The 17,235-nt window shown below is 42.5% G+C and overlaps 1 protein-coding gene across 4 annotated transcripts in view; it reads left to right on the top strand.

Annotated features, from left to right (window-relative positions):
- bru3 (CUGBP Elav-like family member bruno 3) overlaps positions 1-17,235 on the top strand; it is a 467,269-nt gene that overhangs the window by 276,004 nt on the left and 174,030 nt on the right. The gene's annotated exons all lie outside the window — the stretch shown is intronic.

The raw sequence follows: 17,235 nt of genomic DNA, 5'->3' as shown, positions 1-17,235 counted from the left end.
TGTGTTTTTCCCATGATTGAAAAAAAAACATCTTTCCGTCGAATATGGCCAACCCTGTATATATATATTTTTTTGTAATATTTTGTGACATATATTCGTACCCTCATTTCGCTAAGTCCAACCAGGAAGACAAGCTTTTAGTCAAACGTGCGGGATTAGCGTCACTTTTAGAGCACGTTCGTGCTGGCGTGACATATTTTCGGCTTTGAATTTTCGTTCCTCGCGAGTGACGCGCGCTTTAATCGTTGGCCGATCGCGGCGAGCAATCTTCGTGGATCGTGGGTTGTTTGTCAAGCAAAATTCTCGTCACGACGCTCGCACGCGCGTTTCACCTATCTACCACTTCCTCGGTTATCTTAACTCCGCCGCCAAAGAAAACCGCTGTGTTGCGGTAATGTTTATCGAACATGATTTCGGCGGGTTCGCGAGGATTAAATGCAAGCAGGATTGCTTTAATGAACCCAAACGTGCCAACTGAACCGAATTTACACCGTTACCGGGCAAAGGCACGGGCGTTACGGTAAATGAAAATTTAATCTGCAGATCGATCCTGCCAATAGCATTTTGCGAAGTAATACATCCATCAGTCATTAATTTATAATGACTTTCACTACTGCTGCTGTACTATTAAAGTATACGAAAGCCTCAACGCATATGCTAATCTTATTAGATGTACTATATAGTAGATATTACTTTTAAATAGTTTACTTTTCTAGTCAATAACGTTCCTTTTCTTTCTTTTCAGGTGAGTCATATGTCACGAAGCTACTTCATATTTATGGTACCTGAAAACGATTGGTAAGAGCAATACAAAAATAATGCCAATGTCGGTCGATGTGTAATATTTTTTTTCGTGAGATTTTTTGAAAGAAAGATTTTGCGCGTTTATCTTGTAATTCATGATCGCAACGATCCTTGAAAATACAATGAAAACAGAAATTATGATGTTTGAGTTTCAAACTTAATAAGCTAATAAACTGTCTCGTGAAGTACGCGCGCGTATGTATGTGTGTGTGTGTGTACACACACACACGCACGCACATATATATATATATATATAAAATCGCGTTGTAAAAACAGACTCTTTCAAAGATACGGGAAAAGTTTAAAAGTTAGCGAACGCCGCGTATAATTCGCGATATTTTTCATTCTGTTTACGGCAGTAGAGTTGTCAGGCATAATGGCGTAATCGTTTGTCAAAGTCGAACGGGGGTCTCTTCGTTCTCGTGAAACATAAATCCCGTGATTTACAAAAGTGACACGTAATACGGACGGAGGAAATGGCGATTTATGCATAATCCGGAACGCAATTTTCCGTACATCAACGAAAACTTATCCTGTTCCCCGGTTTTCTCCGAGTGAGAGTGGATGCACAAGTAGAATACTGCGGTGCTCTTCTCAAAGAAGAGTGGATACAATCATGATTTTAGCAAGGTCCACGAGGCAACATAATAAAAGTCTTATTCCAACGGAATAAGAATCCGCCTTTATCTTATTGCATTCGACGACATTTCATTACTCGGCGACTCGGTACGACGGCGTTGCGGGGCGTACGACAAATAAATGCGAATTATTCTGATACCGGATGGGACTCTCTGCTACGCCGAGGGGTTGGCTGGTGCAAAAAAGGCCGAATAGGAACGTAGGTAGTGGAAGCGTAGATCGGCTCGAGAATGAGAACGCCTGACTGCAAGGGATGGTTTGTAGCCCGAGGGTACGTTCGCAAAACGAAGGTAGAGCGAAGAGGGTCACGAGTGGGGGGTGAGGAGAAGGAAGATACGGAGACGATAACTCGATCGGACATCCCGAGGCGGACGATGCGATGCAATAGTTTGTATCCGGTGGAGGGTGAGCCACCTCCAATCTTGGCCACGAAGCGCCGCAGCTTAAACAGCCACGACAGAAGCCATTACTTACTCCCTCGTAGCCTGTAGTAGCGCGGAAGAAGAGTACCTACTCGAATTATTTTCACGGATTTGGACGCTTCAATCGTATTCATCGTCTTTGACTGATGTGTTTTTTATACGTATGATTATACTCTTTCGGAATGAGTACAATCGAAGGATCATTCAGAAATTTCATATTTTTCTAGATGCACTTATATATTTTACATTTTATCCTTATTTAACATTCAGAGAGCAACAAGAAGGCCGTTTTTTGTTCCTATTAAAATTTTCTTTCTCACTTTCGCCAAATTAAATATATACTTATCTCTCTTTAAGTTCCAAAGTGTATAAGTAAATGTGAACTTATCAGTTTAACCACAGAAAACAGATCTAAGGATAAAATGATACCTGAATACATCCGAGTAAAGTTTCTAAATGTGACCAAAACTGTCCATTTTTAGCGTAACGCACGTTGATGCGTAATGGAAACAATTAAAGTCGCTCGTCCATTTACTGCCTAATAATAATAAATTTGCAAGGATCGATCGCGTTTAGCAGTAGCAGGCTGCTAAGACGTTTCGACGTTATAGTCGCGGTGGTTGCAACGACGCGGGGGACGTGGACATTTAACATTCAACGTGTATGATTAGGCAGTCTGGCGGCGCACAGCGAATACGCTCGGCCGGGAGAGCGGGTGGAAACTTCGGGATGAATTATGTAAGGCAAAGTACTTCATTCGTCTTGCTCTTGTTATTTGGTGGGTGTAGTTAAACTCCGCGTATTACCGCGTCTGAAATATCGCCCGTAATTTTTAAGGCGAACGTGCCACCGACTGTACTCTATTCCCTTTCCGCCGGTTGTTATTCCGTCGCCTTCGTTTGTAGAACATACCGACGTCGCCGCCGGTACGATGTCGAGGCCCAGAATGACGTTGAAATTTCATGGAGAACGTCTGTGCGTGTCTCGTAACAAACCGCTAAGGAATAGTGCTGAAATATTGGGCTTTTGAATCATCAATCAGTTATCTCTATGAATTGATTCAAAGATCGATCTTGATAAATTTGCGTGATAATCGAGTGCCTAACTTTTATCATATTTAAAATATCACCTATCATATATTCCCATGAATTAACAATAGCATAATTGTTCGTTATTAATTTTCCACTCAACAAATAATTGTAATGTAATATTATATTGTAAAAAATTATACACTTAAAAAAATGTACTAAATTTTAATAGATATTTATTTGAATGTTAACTAAACATTTATTCTTACAGTAAATAAATATTTATTCCATAAAAAATACTTAAATCAAATTAATAGTTCTTGTGCCAAATAAATATACACTTAGTAAATATTTATTGGTATTGTTCAAACAAATATTTATTAAAATTTAGTAATTTTTTTCAGTGTAACCGACAGTTACGTTACTGTTAGTTGGTGTTCGTTGAGTTGTCACCTTTATCATACTTAAAATGTCATTTGGATTCCCATTTCGCTTGAATAACGTCTGATTGAGGTCCGGTAAATTTCTGCTGAAATATACACACCAAAGTTGCGGACAAGTTGTTAATCATTCTAACCTCAAGATTGAAATCGGAGAGCTTTCGCCTACTTATCGTGGATCTTTTCGTATACACAGAAGATTATCACACAAAGCAGGTTCAAGTATATTCAGGCACGAATATATTCGTAGACGAGAGTTTGTGCAAGACCGGATGAAGATTGACAGCTGTTGGTTGACACATATGAGCTTTCCTCCATTTTAGCGATACACGATAAAACGTTTATGAGGAGGTATACGTAAGAGGAAACTACTGCTTGCTGAGACATACGAGGAAGAAACGAGAGTAACGGAGTAGCGTCGGAACCGTGCAGAATCAACGTGAAACAGATTTGTCGCGAAGGAGGGAGAGCTGCATGTATAGAGGTAAATGCCAATGTAAGCCGCTCATCCGGCAAACATTACACAAGCTTACTGGACCGCGTCTCGGCTGGACTGTACCTAGAAATTTGCTCGTTGAACACGCAGTGGGTATATGTAGTATACAACAGGTAACTGCTTGTTGTACCCCTGTGCATCCTTGGATAACTCTATTCGTGAGACCTCCGCTCTGAGAGACCTCCGACCTGTCTTAAACCACGGCAAAGCGGATGTGTTTCCAGCGAAAGACGACGTAGTGCAAAGCCGCGCTGTGAGATACCATAGAACCGAACAGTAACCGCTCAACCGTGTGCTCGGATGACTACGGGTTTTCACGCTAAATAAGGAAACTGGCGCTATGGCACGATACACGTGGTTCTCTTGGCAGGATGCTGATAATAAAAGACGTGGATGTATCGTATGATGTACAATGGAATAACGTCAGTCAGTAATATATATATTGTGCGCCTCTAATTTCAAAATATATAAATGAGAAAGTAAAAAAGAACTAAAAAAAATGATGACTGTTTCGTATCTTATTTTTAAAGAGTAAATAAAATAAAATAAATGTAAGGTAATGGACCATATAAGTTCCCTAGTAAGCTTTGCGATTTTTTTTATTTTTTTGCTAAGTCTAAAATTGAAATTTAATGGTCACATTCAAAAGAGAGAAAATTTCTGAATGTTAATAAAAAAAATATGTGATATTTTTAAATATTTATATAGGTGTGCGCTGTAAAAATTAAAAAAAAAGTAACATTCTGCACATTCTAGGTACATATGTATTCAATATGACTTGTAAGTTTCTCTTTTTTCGTCAAAAAAGCGTTAGAAAAAATAAAAAATGAAGTCCAATATTATTTTTATGAGAATATTATATATTTATTAACGTATAAAAATGCTATACGAAGAACTATTTTCCAGATAATGAATACCTATTTATTTACTTATCTACTTATTTTCATAATATTTAGCAGGCGAATTAGAAACCATAATAATCCATGATCTGGAAAATTATTAAAAAAAAGTTACGATGAACATGTGTACACTCATTATGTCTAGTTGACCATATTATTGTAGTTTTATCTTACAAAAAGTTTTCTCTCTTTGATTATAAACATTGTGACGAAACATTGTGACAGAAATATAAACTAAATATGTAGTGTTGTAAAGTATGAATACAGAGTTACAATAACATGGAATACTCAAATTTATAATCATCTTTTAGGTAGTTATAGGAAGCAATTACTTACTATGAAATATTAGGTACACCTCAACCACGACATTCTGTATTTCGCTTTACTAATGATAACAAAATGGACAAATTGAGTAATAAACTGATGCAATCGAGTCACAACCTGCAGGAGCTACTACAGTTGAATTAATAGTGTAATTACTCACAAATAGCGTTTTGAGTACACGCCCATTTTGGACCCGGTTACCTTAATATAATATCACGAAAATTACATAATAAATGTTATGCAAAATGTAAGAGACAGGTCTTTAATATATTTCTAAAGTAGAAATTCTAAACTAGAAACTTTGGAAATTGGTGTGTCCGGCTCCCTCTTGCATAACCATGTTCTATTCGGGGAAACAACCGCAGCGGGCTTGAAAGTCGCATCGGGCGAAGCATTCCGTTTACATCAGCCTAAAAGGTTTCGCCCGGTGGAATAATTAGGAAAGCCGCGACGAAGATTTAGGTAGACATTTAGGTGCCGGTGAGACGGCGACGGTTTAAAGCGCGACGGCAGCAGCGGCGCGGCGGCGCGGCGGCGGGCGACGCGTCACGCGGACGTCGAGACGCTGCAAACGCCGGTTAATCGTCTTGGTTATACGCCCGGCATACCCGGGCGGTAGAAAGCGCGGATTTAATTAAAACTAGTAGCCCACGGCGAACATATTTTCCGAGAGAGGATACGCCCTCCTCGTACTCCTCGTTACACGGGCGGAGAGAGAACTCGGTGGGCGTTTCGGTTCCGGCATTCCGCGCAATGCCGCCGGCCTTTTTCCGCCGAGGAGATGAGAAAATGTACAAAGTGCATCCAAATTCAGAACACGGTAATACGATGAATGGAATTCTCCGCGCGGGCAAGCGTGGGTTCGACGCTTCGCTGCGACGCGGTGATAAATTATTTATTAAGTGCGCGAGACAACAAAACGGATTGCGCCGTATTAACGAAAAAAATATGCATTCATTTCGGCGATAGACGCTTCTGTGATCCGACGTCCACACCGACTCTTACAATTCGTTGTTACAAGAGTATAATTGCTGTATAGAATATAATATGGAGACTACATAGTGATAATTAGGACCAGTCTGAATGCTCGCAATTCAGGTAATAATGCTATTGATTGAGAAGAACCATTACGCATGTATCTCGCGTGTAGTTATTAATGTACGATAAATGCACCCGGATACAAGCGTCTACGTGTATTAATTAGTTCCCGTGTAATCGCAAATGTACACACGCTTATTCATCCATTCAGTCTACAAAACCTATACACCTCTATTGATCCGTCGGTTACACGAAACCGACGAGCATTCTTCCTCGTCCATCGTGCCGTTCCGATTCAACGCTATCGCGCGATTGGATGGACTACTCGCCAAAGTTCCACACAAAGCGCCGATATTCCTCGCCATTAAGTGGACGACAATTAAATAGATGAGAAAGAGAGAGAGGGAGAGAGAGAGAGAGATTGCGCGTACGATCGATGCTGTAATTCGTGTCGGCCATTTTAACGGATAAACCATCTTGGCATATTGCGTATCTCTGCGTCGACGAATTAGCAGGTACATCCCGTGACCTTCCCGTAAACGTTTTATGGTCGTCACGTCGAAATGGACGCACAATCAAGAAACTTGCACACGCTGCTCGGCAGGGTCTCGCGTAAATGACAATTTACAACGTAAAATCCCTCGCCTGAGGCTTCAACCGTTCCGGAAGGGATATTGTCCTCTGGGAAGTTTGAAGGAGAGTACGAACGCGTAGAGCGAGGCATCCTCGAGATGCGCTGATACGTCCGATAGCCGTGAAACGTGAGCCGTACTGCGCGACATAAAAGTAAGATCCACCTAGCATCGACGTCATGACGGCACGTAACGCATGAAATCGCCGAGAAGGAGCGACATAAACGCGCTTGGTCGCGCCGTTTATCGCTTCGTTCCGCGAGGCGTGGATGACGCGCATCGACGCAATTGCGTGGTCCATGGCGTGATAGAACAACGAGGAGGATAGAACAACGGTAATAACAGTAAGAATAACGCGATGCGCAAGAGGTAACATAGGAGATACACGTATATACGATCGATTACAAACCTAGCCCAGTAATTCGATTCTAATGCAAATGGATCGTCGCTCATCGTCGACTTTATGCATGTTTTACGTTTGGGAGAGATTAAGCAGGCGGTTTACGATCTCTCGAATCGGACCTTCGGATCGTCTAACAGTCTAACCCGCTGATAAATAATTTACAGGTCGGATCGAGTGACGAAGATTAAATGGGTTCGAATGTAAATGAAATCCGACGTGATAGCCGGTGCATGATTTAAAGCAGTGAACTAAGAACGTTAGAAGATTCGAAGGACACTTCGAGTGATCGAAAAGTTTTATCAAGACAGAATAGAAGCTATGCGGAAGTTCAAAAAATAAAACTAGAGTTTTATCTGATACGAGATTTGTTGCGCAACGATCATCTGGTATTTAATCTCTTTTTATGATAAGGCAGAAAAATTTTGACCGATTATTCTTTTCGTCGTCGCACAGCAATGCCATTTCACTTGAATCGCGACTCGAATAAATATTATTCGTATTCTTCAGATTGTTGCTGTTGCTCAAATGCATTCTAGATAATCGAACATCAACGCAAAGAATAATTTTCTGAATTGGGTCAGAATCAAGAACGCTTTTTAGCGTATTGATTATTATGAAGAACATTTTATAAATATTTTTATGATTTACCGCGTGAACAGGAAAGAAATTCAATGCTGTAATGTATAAAACGGATCAGAGATTTCCATCTATAATGGAGCTGCAATATCAATTAAAATAATACTACTTTTTTTTTATTGAAATCTTTCCAAAAGGAGCGGAAGAAAAATCATATTTGTTTGCTTACGCATATTCAAATGTCAGAAGAGATGGACTCACAGTGGCGAGGACTCCGAAGCATCCTGTATAATTTTCAACTTTGTACATTTAAATTCGAACGTTGTTACCGTGAAAACGACGAAAGCCCGCCGGTACACCGCGAGTTTTTCGCAGAATGTTTTTGCGCGATATTCTCTCGCGATGCGATTAAAATCACTCCCTTTGTACGAGCAGAGCGTGCGCACTTATACAAATCGAACCTAACACACCAACGCAGGTATACCATCGCGACTCTAATGCTGGGTAGCGCGACGTATTTCCATGACGAGACCGTACACCGCCTCCGGTACTTTCCGTCCCGACAGATCAATTTCCATCGCGATATCCCCGTGCCTGCCTCTCGACGAAGACCCGCAGGCCGGACAATCGAAAACCTGGCCCGAGGGTGTACGCGGATTTCTCGTTTCACGGCGCCGCCTGCGTCGGCGACGCTGCCGTGTTTTCGGTGTCCCCGCGGACGTCGGCACGTCTGTTTGTCCACTTCGGTCTCTACGGCCTCCGAGATATCTCGACCCTACCCCTTTTCCACCAGTCACCCTCGCATCTCTCGCACGATCGTGCACGTATACATGTACGACTGAGTATCGCGCGCGCATGTGTGTGTGTGTGTGTGTGTACGTGTATATGTTGTGTATATATGTACATCTCTATCTATATGCACGAAGGTATACGCCTCTGCCTCCGTGAGAGACCGTCCCTCCGGTGTCAGTTGCGCGTGTTTGCTATGCTCGCCCAGGCATGTTTCCAACTAAACTAACCCCGCCACGCCTCGTCGCATCGACGACGCCGCTGCGGCGAGGCGCGCCGCCCCGAATCGAGTCGTTCTCGAAACCTGCGGATACCCGCGCTATAACGACGCAGACGAGTCCGTTCGTCCACCGGATAAAATTAAGGAAATTTGCGTGCTCGCTTCGAGGGAAGAAGTGCTAATGGAACGACCATTGGCTAACGTAAATTTCTTTATTAATTGCAGTGGATGTTGAAAGTAACATAGATCAACAAAATTGTGTTCGTTCATGTCGTACATGAATGTTGAAGAAGAAATCTCAGAAATCGTTGCGTCAGTTGGTGCAGCGAGATCCTACTGGAGACAAGGAGCGATAACTCCGGTGATCTCCCCAACTGACGACGGGGTTAACCGAGCGTCGCTCGGCAGCCTTCGAGCTTGCTTTTACATTTGCATTCGACCGTCCGTCCGGTCGGTCCTTTGCCCGTGCTTAATTCGAGCAGAAAGTAGTCGAGCGAACCCGTAGTGTACAGGGACTCATAATTTCTGCTCGACGGCGCCTTCAAAGACGTGGAGAAACGTAATAACGTGGGGAAAGAGGGAGGGAAAGGGCGAGAGAAAGAGAGACAGAGAGAGACAGAAAAATGGAGGAGAAAGGGAAGAGCGTGCTGGAGAAAGAGCCATCGAGAGAAAGAGGGAAATGAGAGTCAGAGCGAGACAGGGGCAGATACGGAGAAATGGTTGAAATCGTGACCAAACCGCCGCTTTGATATACTTTATATAGTCCCTGTTCCAGAGGAAAGAGAGGTCGAGACCACTTTGATTACCAGATGATATACTGAAAGTCCGCGACGAAATGGCGATCCGCCCAGGCAAGTCGAGGATGTGCCCAATCACAAAGATTTCTATGAGGAGTCTCGTGCATACCTCATCAGCATACCTGTGCACGTTATTTGATTATATTCTTTTCGAAGAAAATGTTAAACATATTTGTATTGCAATTAACGTACATACCGAATATAAAAGCGTAATTCATCAAATGTTTCTAATTTTATATCGCTCATCGACACATTTTGATCTCAATCACCGTAAATTACGTTACTCTTTCATTAATTGTTTCCTGCCGATACCGAGATTTCACGTATAACGTTTGAAATTCTTAAAGAAACACTTCCTTCCTTCCTTTGAAGTGACGGGACGAACTATAATTTCCTTATTTGAACGTTATATAAAGCGAACCAGCCGGGATAGAACGCGGAATTCCAATATCGACAACGAACAATATCCGCGCGAGCTTCGGCACCGGGAAAGGAGAAGAGAAAGAGAGATGAGAATGGAGAGAAGCGAGAATACAACGGTGAGCTCAATAACTGGGATGAATAATATCGAAGACGTCGTAACTATGTATTATATACCGGACATGGCACGAGGGATTAAAAACTGTCTGTATTTTTATAACAGGATATTACTCGCCTACCAAATCGCCACTAAACGTAATCTCGGCCGAGCCTGCCGCTTAATAATGTTAAACGAAGTTTCGCAATTGCTTATATATATTTTGTAAATATATATAATCAACCGCGCGGTTTCACCCGACCCGTATTTAATAGCTTGGATGTCAGTTTCCACAAAGTAATCCAGATGAACCGCAAGAGATTTAGGCCAAGGACGTTTTATAAATAACATCAAGGTTGCGGTTCAAATGCGCCACTATTCCACGATGAGTCCAATTTATAGACGCAAGTAATTAATGTAAAAATTATCTTCATTAATTTCTTTCATTAATTTATTATATTTACATCTGAAAATATTTACATCTGTAGATAACAAGACAAATCTATTTAGCATGACCGTACGAATCTGCGAGTTCTCAGGCACTCTTCAATGCGAATATCGAAACGTCGCGAAGTTTAGCGGAAATTCCGGAAACATCGGATTCCACTTGAGATGTTATCGAGTATTCGAGGTGCGCGATTTTGCAGATGACGATACGCCATAGATTCGGATCCACAGTTTGATCGTCCGTCGTCGGTTAATTTTTCAAATTATTCGGAATAAACCTGTAACTGCTCGAAGTAGAAACCCCCAGAGTGATAGCCGTGGCTGTGATTGTCGATGCAAATACACGCTTTCTCTCTCTCTCCCTCTCTCTCTCTCTCTCTCTCAACCTCCAGATTTTCCTCCTCCTCCTCTCTCTCTCTCTCTTTCTCTCTCTGTCTGTCTTTCTCTCTTTGGGTCGATCTACGGTCTGATTCCGTTGCTTGTCGAGGGAGGAAGAGAGAAGAGATAGAGCTTTCTGCGGCCTGCACCCCCCCTCCCCCCATGAATAATGCAGGCCCGATGTAATTGATCGCCCAATCGGAATGGCCTTTTATTTACTTTCCTCCGTTCCTAACCGTCCGTTCGTTCCTTCGCTCCCTTCGAAAGTTATTTGACATCGCTTACGAGCGCGGAATGCGTTTCGCTCTTCCGTCTTTCGTCGTCCGTCGATGTCGAATGCCACCGCCGTGCGATGATGACATTAAATGCCATCGGTATCGCGTCGTACTGCTGTCCCCGTATATCCGATTTACAAGGTAACGTTACGAGAAACTTACATGACAGCAATCGCATGGCGCAATCTCGCAAACGTGCTTGTTTCCGTCGTAACTGCCTTGAATTTCGCTATGACGACGTGGCTACGTACGCATGGTAAATGCGCCCTCGTCCCGAAATAACTATGGCACGTAGCTAACTATAGAACATAGTCATTTGTATGTCTTTACCCTGTAACTTCGCGACAACTATGCCTGCATCCTGTAACATTACAGAGCACGGCGTTTCGCAGCACTTCGTGGAAGATTTGTGGTTTCCGAATAATTCCCTCGCGACTAGTTCGCATCCCTTCGTGACGACTCTATCGCGCATCATATATGATTGGTTTTGAATCGAGTCCAGGTGTCGAAATAAATCAATCGTAAAGGACAGTCACACATCTTCGTCTTGGGAAATATCTTTCTGATTCAGGCGGATCTGACACGATATTGGACATCGCCGTTGCCTTTGGCGCCGAAAACTTTGATACTCACGTATTCGCAAGCACCTAGGTATTGCTTACCCCCCACGTTTCGTCCTTTTCCCTCCGCTTCGCTTGAACTTCGTTGCCCAAGATCGCGACATGAGCAAAGGGAGAGACTGGGTATACCAGTATAGCTTGAAATCCCGTTGGGGTTTGGGCGACCCAATTCAGTTCGGTAGCAACGAATAGCAGGGAGGCACACGAATCGGGTAGGAAAATGTGTGGGTGAGGGCGAGATAGGAGGAAAAGAGAGGATGGCTGTGTTAAAGAGAGAGAGAGAGACAGAAAGAGAAAAAGAGGACAAACTAAAAGGATGAGGGAATCACGAGGCTACACGGTAAACGTGGGTCATTTCGAATCCCAGGCAAGCCCTTCCCCAGTCCCAAAAGTTTCTTTCCGTCCTCGAGTACTATAACTCGACAAATTCAATCTAATGCCGGCTCGAACCGAATCCCGTTTTATCGAAATTTCAGGCAACATAATTTTCGGCGCTTCACGAATGGAAAAGGGTGAACCGAGTTGGCATAGGCAGGCAAGTTGCAAGCGGTAGACAGGCAAGGTGGTAGGCAGCGCATAGGTCGATGTAGGTTGGCACGAAAGAGTGGCTGTGAAGGGGTGGTAGCAGCCGCTTCCACAGAGATAATGCAGTTATTTCATGCCCGGGCACCGGTAATTGGCTGCACGTTCGCGGCGGAGGCAGCCAACACCAGCTCTTCGTCTGCTCTCGGTCGCGAGACATTACGACGTTGCCCCGGGCCAATTTCTCAGTCACAAAGTTAATGGCTACTTCTGACGAGAATTATCTGTTTTTTTCCGCGCTCTTTCCCGATTCAGCAAACTCGATAATACACCACGTCGTTGATCGGCATCCCGCGGATGCCCGACCCGCCGATGTCCGGTGTTTTGCACCTTGTTTTGCAGCTTGTGACTCTAACGTCATAATTGATAAAAATTTTCGCGAAAACTCATTACCCTGTCGCCTCTCGCGCAACAACGTTTTCCAGCTTTACCGCTCTAACCTCCCGATCGCAGTAATTGCATTTACCGTTGCCTAACTTTTGATTATGTGAAAACGATTCACGGTGTTAATAAGGTTTCTACTCGGACGCGCCGAGTTAGCCGAATGGAGCTTGCGTAAATTTACGGTAAATGCGTCCCGCTTCGAATTATCTTGTTCACCTTTACAACAACCATCTAAAATTTTCCTGTCTTCAGACTTCTATTTAATTAAGGATTCTGAAACTGATTGCTACAACCACCGAAGACAATCTTCTCATATTATGACAGAAATTCTATTAAGAGAAATATTATTTAGATATTACTTCTATAAAAAATTTTTCATAAACGATAAAAGTAATATATAAATAATATTTCTCTCTAGAGATCGAAGATTATACAAATTTACTGACAGTTTAATATTTTTACTAATTTACTACAAAAATCTAATTTATTTTAAAATTTAATTATAAGAATTTAATTGTTATAAAAAAAAACGCTTAGTGAAATTCTGTACGTCTCTCTTATTAAATGTTATATTTCAATATCTTTTATTACATTTTAATAACTGAAAAATATTTAATAATGCAGACAGGGAGACCAATAAATGCGAGACCAATGTTAACACAGTTAAGCGGTAAAATTTGTTTTTGTGCACGCGAATTGTGGAAAAACACACTTCAACGCCGCTTTATTTGCGGTGCTATATCGGTTGATGTATACGCGCCATGAGAATGGCGACGAAATTTATAGTCGACGCGCGCTTACAGAATGGCAGTACGTCGACGCGGTACAAAGTTGGCCTCTTTCCGCGAAGCCGTCGATGTCTCGAGCTACCCTTTAGCGATTGTCTCGTCCGAGAGGCCATTACCTCGGATAACAAATGCTAAGTGTTTCCTCCGCTATCCGGGATACTTCGGGAAAATTGAAGCAAAGTAACATTGCACGTTCTCAATATGCGACTCACAAGCATGTGTTTATGCGGATAAGGAGTAAAAGCGCATATCGAACGACAAACTTTTTTCCTCTCGAATACTAGCTTTGAACTGTTCTTGTATCAAACACGTAAATAAGCGATTTGCCAATTTGTATTTACAAATTTCTGTACGGACCTGGAAATAATTTTATTAAACTGTCAAAATAATTATGTAGGAAACTGATTAGAAGCTAGAATATCAAAATTTTTTGCAGAATTGTTCATCATGCTTGAATTTTCTTACATAAATACTTTGATCCAATAAAATTATTTTCAGATCTGTTTCTAGCTAAATTTTCAGATATTTCAGCAAAACCTATGTAGAGCTCTTAGAAATTTAATAACGACACGTTTGTATCTGTAACGATCATTAAACGTTAAATTATTTCCTTTCTCCTTTTTTCTCTTTTTATCTGTCAAAGTACTAAAGAATGCTTTCGCAATCAGAAAAGAATATCTGTTTTGTAAAAATTTTTATTTCTCAAATACCACACTTCCATTTAAAATTTATTCTCACTTTTATTCGTGTTACACTATTTTGTCGAAAAAAGAAATCCTTCTCTGCTCTTCTTTTCCCTTTGACCTCTTGCTATTGAGTGAACAATATCCTCCACATAATATGGCTTTAGTGTCTCATGCTTTTACTGTTCGCTCACTAGCCTGATAATGGAGAGTGACAGATCCTTTGATGATATCTGGGGGAAAAAAGGTGAAGAAAACGCGTATAAGAATAGTACTTTGGTAACTTTCCAGCTGTCGGCGATAACAACGACAATGCTTGAATAGAGCTATCGAAATAAGAGAAAAAAGCCAGTAACAATACAACACTCCATGATCTTTAAAAAGCTGCTTTATTGTTAGATCTATTGCGTGTGACGAAATATATTAGTTTTAAGAGTGATATTGCAAAATCTTGATATTGCAAATTCTTAAAGAAGAAATATTTTTGAATGTCCAATTTCTCATGCTAATTACACGCATGCATGATTTAATAATACCTTTGCTCTCCGCTCATATGTTTCGTAATATTTAACAAGATTACACAAACGCAACGAAGAGATGAACTTGTTTTCACACGAAACTCGGAGCACGTGCAATATCATTCTCGGCGCGTACGCAACGGAGATGCGGTCGACCCCTGACGGGTATGTTCGATCTTGGTGGTGAGAGCAAGGAAGATATGAAAAAAGCGACACAGACACCAATGGTAGACGACGTGGTCGACTTCTGAAGGCCAAGCAAAACGCTTCAAGCACCAAGACGTCGTTTCTCCCACGGCATGCAGTTGTACGTAGAAGCATCCGACCCAAAACCATCCCTGGATACACGTACGCTTAAGTAATTTAATTAGAGCAACTCCGGTCTAGAGACGTGACTCCGTCTCTTTGGTCTGAGCTCTCTGTGAGAAAGAGAGGAAGAGAAGGGGGCAAAAGGATGCTGTGATGGATAGAGAAGGTCGCGCAGACGGTCGGGAGATGAGAAGAGAGCGGGACAAGTGTAAGGATGAGGAGAGAGACGACCGAGAGAGAAGCGGAGAGATATTACGTGCTGAACTTCGCGTGTGTTAGGTGAGAGAAGAGAAGTCCTGGTATAGAAACACCGCGAGCGTCACGATAGCATTGCTCTCGGTTCGTGACCTCGGAGTTTCCCCAAAGGCTCGACGACAACCGTGTCACCCCCTCGCGGCCTGTACGTCGCGACGAGCATGGAATATGTTAAAAGAATGATGAAGAGACCATATTATGGTCTCGCGAGCGGCAGATCAACGCGTCGCACGATCTTCTAGCATTCGCGTGTTACGCGCAGGTGTGTCACTTTTAACAGGACAGAAATGCAGGGCAGGATATTAATATCATTCGAGAGTCACTTTCGAAATCGGCCACATTCTACGATTCTTCGTGGCAAAATATACAATATATTCTGAACACACCTGATTGAAACAGTACACGATTTTCATTGGTTTCGTGGGTGTCATTTTACTTGACGCACATGAAAAAATATATACGAATGACCTTTCATGAATAAACAACACGACAACGGTTTTAAGTTTCGTCGGCCTACTGCACGTATATTAATTGAAAGTCAATATTAGTGGACGAGTTGCGCAGCGAGTAACGAGTTGGCACGACCAGCGTTATAACGGTGCGGCCTGATTACGTAAATGTTGTCACCTCGTCATTAGCTGTTGAGTCCATATGCGGAATATAGACATGAGGACATAAATCGAATCGCGCGCGTGGACCCGAATCGCGAAAGTGAATTTCCACTACGTCGCCACGTACCGCCAAATCTCGGGCACGAATCGAATTACCTTCGACAAATCATGATTTAACAAGACTTGCAGATCTATTCCTCGTACGTGAAATGAAAGGTTCAATGCCTCTAAGGAGGTCGCGTTCGCGAGGATCGGTCCGACCCTTCTTAGATCCTTTCTACGCAAGAAAGTCGTGCTTGGCATTTTCCATGGCACGTGATCACATTCTTTCAGTCGTGAAGGATGGAAAATGGACCCGTTCTTACGAGGTCTTCCCCCTTTTTTCCCCGTACGGTTAACTGTTTAATATTGCATTGAGTTGGCGCGTATTCTCTTTGGCACTTTTGCGTCACCACTAAGGAAATCCGCGAAAAGGTACAATTTAGCCGAAGACCAATTTTACCCTCAGGCGACGGGAAACGTATTCAACGATTTTCGAATTTCAAACCAGACCGCTCTCGGTCTCGCCTCTTATGTAACTCCTCGAAAGCCCGGTCCAATAAACGTCCAATAAAAGCGGGCGCGATTTGAAATAACGATTATATACCTCCTCGGCGATTTTACGAGACCGACATTGCGCCACGTTCCACGTCGTATCGGTTGTATATATCGGTCGGTGGGGATTCACGAGACATCCGAACGTATATGGACGCGCGATACTTATTCTTTCTTTTTTTTTCCTCCCTCGGTTTCAGCAGCTCCCAACGACGCGATCCATTTTTCTTCGCGGATAGACAAACGCATCTTAGATAACTGGGTGGCAAAGCATATAACGCGCGCGTTGCTCGCTGGCATTGCCGGATGATAAATACAATCTCGCGCGCAGTAAACTCGGGCTGCTTTATCGGCAGCCATTTAGACAATGAAGATAGTATTTTTCTCGCGGTTTTATGCTGTATATCAACCTCTTTCCTCCTCGCGATGAGACGGACGGCGGTGCAGCTTACGCTGAGATACCGGCACGCTACCAATAACAGAGATCTGCCGAGAGAAAAAAGCGAATGTGGAGAAGGTGAATAGAAACCGAGAAGGCGTAAGTACGTAAGTAAACGAAAATCTGCGGATTTTTATTTTAGCGAAAAAAAAATGCGTAATAATTCGTTGTCACAGATACTTAAATCGTTCGTGCCAAAACGTGCTCGCGTTCATCGCTCTCCAAATTAAAATCTGTTGTCGTAAATAAATTTACCACCGCAAGAATTTACAATTTGCGAATTGTCGCGTTGTCCGCTCGCGAGAAACAACCGGCTCCATTAACGATG

This window comes from Acromyrmex echinatior, chromosome 16 (genome assembly GCF_024713525.1).
Source record: "Acromyrmex echinatior isolate Ae372 chromosome 16, ASM2471352v2, whole genome shotgun sequence".
Classification (NCBI taxonomy): Eukaryota; Metazoa; Arthropoda; class Insecta; order Hymenoptera; family Formicidae; genus Acromyrmex; species Acromyrmex echinatior.
The sequence above is the reverse complement of the archived record's forward strand: the minus strand, read 5'-3'. Positions and strand labels throughout refer to the sequence as shown.